General features: G+C 44.0%; 1 pseudogene across 1 annotated transcript; it reads right to left on the reverse strand.

Moving 5' to 3' along the window:
• Positions 1-2,439, reverse strand: LOC149835847 (AAA-ATPase At2g46620 pseudogene; annotated as a pseudogene). Its single transcript, XR_016432658.1, has one exon. The product of XR_016432658.1 is annotated as an AAA-ATPase At2g46620 pseudogene (transcript).
• Between the last annotated feature and the right edge of the window lie 2,944 nt (positions 2,440-5,383).

Below are 5,383 nucleotides of genomic sequence, written 5' to 3' on the forward strand. Positions count from 1 at the left end.
CCTGCACCAGAATCTACAGCTTTAGCTTTTCTGTTTTTTTTTTCCTTTTTGTTAATAGCCACTACTTGTATTCATGGAACCAAAAAAGCTCCTTTAAGAAAGAATTAGCATAGAGATATTTCTTAAGCAACAAAATCATAAAATAAAAGGAAAAAAGATGGAGAAAAATGACTAACAAGTGAGCTTTGAAAGCTTTCCCACGTCAAAATCAGAACGAGAAACAATTTCAAAAAACACGGTTTGATTCTCCAATCCCAATTTCACATTTCCTTTCTACAACCAACGTTGACACGCTAACAGAAGAGTTAAAATATTAGGAAAAAGTCGCACAGCTTTCACCAAACAAAATCCCCGTGGGTCGGTCAACTTCCGGCTCGCCTCCCGGATTCCGTGACCGGAAACGTCCGGCTCAGGTCTCCTTGGGACCGTAAGGCAACTGCGGCAGTTTCCTCCTGCTCTTCATCCTGAGGAAGCTATACCACTTGCGGATATCCGGAAGCGAACGGGTCTCGCGGAGGAAAATTCCGCCGGAATCCGGCAACCCACCGGCGATGCTGTTGTCGCTCGAGTAGCTGAAGCCGGATTTCCTCGCCTGCCGGTTGCTCGATTGCATGGCGTTGATGACCGACCTCAAGGCCCGGCTAGGCGAGCTCCGATTGACGATCATGATCTCTCCGATCTCGGCCGGTGTGAGGGACGCCCCTGCTTGGAGGTACTCCTCGACGTGGGTGAAGAGCTTGTGGTCCTTCACGCCGAGGTAGTTGCAGGCGAGGATTTTGAACGCCGGGAAGGTGCAAGCCGGGAAATAGACGTGCACGTCGAGTCTTCCCGGCCGGAGGATCGCCGGATCGATCCCGTCCTTGCTGCCCATCGTGAACACCACGATGCTGTGCTCCTCGCAACAGGACCAGATCCCGTCCATCATATCCAGCACGCCGGAGAGGCTCACCCCCGTCGTCCTCCAGCGACTGGAGTTTTTATCGACTCCAGAAGTCGGGAAGAACTCGTCGAGGTCCTCGACGACAAGGATCGACCGGCCGGCGATCTGCTGGAGGAGGATCTTGAGCTCCGAATCGTCTGCGATCCGCGAGAGCTCGACGACGTAGATGTCGAAGTTGAGGAAATTCGCCATGGCTGCGATCGTCGTGGATTTTCCGGTGCCGGAGGCGCCGTAGAAGAGGTAGCGGCGCTTCCAGCTCCGGCCGACGCGGTGGTAGTACTGGCGCCCTTTCGCGAAAGATTCCAAGTCGGATTTGAGCCCGCGTTTCACGTCCGGGTCCATCGCCACCGTCTCGAACGTCGCCGGATGGCGGAACGGGGCCGACCTCCACCGCTGGTCCGAGCTCGTGAAGAGGCGAAGCTCCTTCCTCTGGCTGGCGATGTCCTCGGAGACGGCCTGGACGTGCTGGAGGTACGGCCGGAGTACACCGGCCTTGTCCTTCCGCTGGATCCTCAGCACGAAGGCCCGCCTCCCCGGACCGTCCTCCTCGTTCTTCCACCACATCCTGGCCCCGAGGAACGAGTCCTCCACCGACCGATTATCATCTAAACGGAGAGAAATCTCGGTCGAGTTCCTCGGCGCAAGAAGATTAGCAAACCCAGTGTCCTCAGCCGCCGGGAGCGAGTTCACGTAGACGGAGACCCGCCGGTAGAGCCCGTTCTCGCGGAAACCGTCGCCGTCGAACTCGGGAATCCTGTAGAACTGGTACAATCGGCTCTGATGATCGTCGCTCCGCCTCCTAATGAAGAAAAAGAGGAGGACGGAGACGACGAGCGCCTGAAGGCCACAGAAGAATAGGAGTAGGAGAAAGTCGCCGGATGCCATGTTTCCGGAAAGCGCAGGAACGCAGAAAAGTCGACTTCGATCGAGCCTCGTCGGAATTGCTTCGCAAGGATCAAAGGATGAAAAAACGAATGAGATCGTGCGATGCCCGGTGAGAAAGAGACGACGACGGAGATAAGGGGGAGGAGGGAAAGGGAAGTCGGGCGGAACTCCGACGCGATGGACGTGGAGTTCCGTTCTTCTTCAGCCCGCTTTTTTCACACGCGATAAAATCCGATGATTCGGTGTGGAGCCCGGTTTCCCGAAAAGGGAAAAGAAGAGGAAGGCAAAAGCTTCGGTCGCCAAGAGAAGCTTCTTTGACACGTTGGGAGCATGGAGAGAGGATCAGGTCCAACGACCCTTGGACAGCCCAGCCCCCTCCTACGAACATTATTAAAAAATGAAGCTTTTCTATGAGGTACGACCCGGCATGCCAGTACCCGGTTTTCAGACCCAATCAGCCTTTTTTCCTTTTGGTTGGGGGGCATGAGATTGGATCTAACCATCAAAAGAATTAAGGGTGTCAACTGGTCAGACTTTGGTGCTAACAGCTCAGCTGGGTCCCAGCCTGATCTTGACTTTGAGGCATGGTACCCGATACATACCCTATAATATATATACATTATTTCTTGTACATTAAAAAATCACCCATCTTAATTAAAACTAGTGTTGGACTCAGATCCATGTATTAATAAGAGCTTTTAGGTCTGACCCGATCTTAATCTGACCTTTATTACAAAACCAATGTTATCAGTATCGGTGCGTATCCGCGGAATTTTGATACACTGCAGGATTTGAATCGGCTATTTTTCAATGAATGTAAAAAAATAAAATTATTTTAACATCATTTTAATAGCTTTAACACATGTACGTAATAACTGTTTATTATTTTTGGGCCGACACAAAATGATTCAGCTGAATATGCAGATGAATCGGTGGCTCAACAATTCAGGATCGATACTGATACTGACAACATTGTACAAAACCTACAGTCCTGATCCTAATTAAACCGGACCATTGATACTCATAGCAAAGTCTAGCCGAATTTTAGGGAGAGTTTAGAAGCAAGAAAAAATGTTCACATGAAAAGAAAATTTTGCCTATGAAAAGTTTTGATATGATAACTTTTTTAAATAATTTTTTTTACTTGTTTGTGTTACAAGAAAAAACTGTGAGAAAAATGATAAAGAGAGATGGGGGAGAGTTGATGCGTTTCAATGGGCCTAGCTTTGAGGGATTAAGTGGGCTTGGGTTAAGGTCAAGTCTTATTTACAGATTTGGATAGGGTTCAGGCGAGGTTCAATGAAAGATCGAGTTCTCCCAAAATACATCTCAATAAATAATGTACAAATAAGAAAAGACTTAAGATACCTCAGGAAAGCTTATGTTAAAATCATAGGTTCTGAGGATTCCGGTTGCAGAAATAAAATTATGCAAAGTTTTGGGTTTGTTTTTGGATCTGAATTTTGTTGAGTTTATGACATACATTGATAGAGCGGATTATTTCTCTTAAAAGAAGAATTAGAAAAATCTCAAAAAATGAGGTTTGGCTAAGGATAGGTTAAAGAGGGTCTGGGTAAAATTTGGAAGCCTGAGTCATTTTGGTTTCAAAATTAAAGCTTAGTAATATTGGGACAAGAGTTTGGATGGGGTCTGTTTCAGAGCTGGGTTTTAGGCAAAACAAGTTCTAATGTCGGATTTAATTCTCCTTAATGAGAAAGAATTAGAATTCATTTTTTTAAAAGTAGGTTAAGTACACTTAGGAATGTTTAAGATTAATTTTGCAGGTTTGAACTAGGTACAGATTAGGAGATACGTTATTTTTAAGTTAGGATATTTTTTGAAAAACAAAGCAACAAAATGTTATTTTCATAATTGGGTTTATGATAGGTTTAAGCTTAGAATTGGTTTAGAAAATGGGTTCTAATGACTTACTCGGTTTGGAAAAGGTGTCCAAAGGTTTGAAGATGGTTTGGTCCATCCAAAAAGGGTCTAAGAGTCGAAATGGTGTTGAGTTGATCCACATTGACCGAAGTGAGTTAATGCAGTTCACACGTACGCTACGTACAATTGGTTCTATATAATACTTAAGCAATTTCAGACCTCAAAATGGCCAATACCACCTTATACGAACCGAATGAGCCCTGAGCCAGGATGAACAATTCAAGTGGGTAGGAACTTATAGGAAATAAGGAAGCAAGCAAAAAAGCCAAGGGGTAGAAGAGAGAGACGACCTCCAAGGGGGGCGACTTCTTGATAGAGAGAGAGACAGCTTGGTTCAATATATTTCATATCAAACTTAAAAATGAAGCCCTTTTATTGGCCAAAGGGACATCCATAATAGCATTACCAGTTACAAGAAGAATTAAATCAAAATTACAACTAACAAAGCAATATTAACTCCCAATTATCTACTTAAAAAAACCCTCCCCCAAGTCACCTTAAAAGAGGGCCCAACTCACTAGGGCCTACTTGGGGTTCCATACTATTTTAAGGAGGAATTTCAAAGGCCTACACGGTTTTCTTGGAGAGTCTTTGGGAAGAGGTGGGGCCCACTCTCCTTCACTTCCTTCTAGAGGGCCGAACAAGGTGGGTCCCACTTGCCATAAAAGAGCTAGGGGGGGGGAGCAAGGGGTGCCACATGGGTCCCAATAGCCTTGGTTCAGTTTGCAAAACTCTTGCTAAAGAAAGTCGTAGGTGGCATTCCCGTGAAAGTCGTAGGTGGTTTACCTCTTATACTTTCATATTTGAAATATGTGACAGTTCATCGGTATGTACTTGACAATTGCGTTGAATGTGAGTTATATCTAAGAGAACATAAACAAATAATCTACAACTTATGCAACAATATTCAAAAAGCTACAATACGACATGACCAAGAATTCACAAGTGGGTTTCTATATAATCACAAGGATGCTTCTCTAGAATTAAGAATTCTCGTAAAAAGACCTGAGCGTGAATCACAGTCCTATCAAACTTATGATGTGAATGAAATCAGGTTTCATACACAGTCGCACAGTGAAGACTGTAGTTCTCGAAATACTGGGGTAATGATTATGTGTGAAGGCGATGTAGGAGATCATGATATAGACTATTGCGGTATTCTAAAAGATATTATCGAATTTAAATATATAGAACAAAATTTGATATATATGTTTAGATATGACTGGTTTGATAATAAGCACATACATCAAGACGAATAATTTACATGTATCAACATGTCCTACCTAGCATACCAGGAGGATCTCTTTATTTTAACCTCTCAAGATATGCAAGTATTTTATATTAAAGACCTCATAAAGAGTGAAATGCATATAACGCAAAAGATAATACTAAAAAATATATACGATATTCTATCATCTTTATCTGAACGAAACAAAAAACAAGACGACGATGCATATTAGAAGGATTATTGTTTACAGAGGGATTGACCTCACCCACACCATCGACGAAGATTTCGTGTTGTTAGATCGAGATGATTTAGAGGATGATTGATAAATATTTTGATACGTAATTTTGTGAAAGAAGATAAAGGTTATAACAAAATCCAAATATCATCAC

The sequence above is a fragment of the Nuphar pumila genome, chromosome 6 (genome assembly GCF_984573655.1).
Source record: "Nuphar pumila chromosome 6, dmNupPumi1.hap1.1, whole genome shotgun sequence".
NCBI lineage: Eukaryota > Viridiplantae > Streptophyta > Magnoliopsida > Nymphaeales > Nymphaeaceae > Nuphar > Nuphar pumila.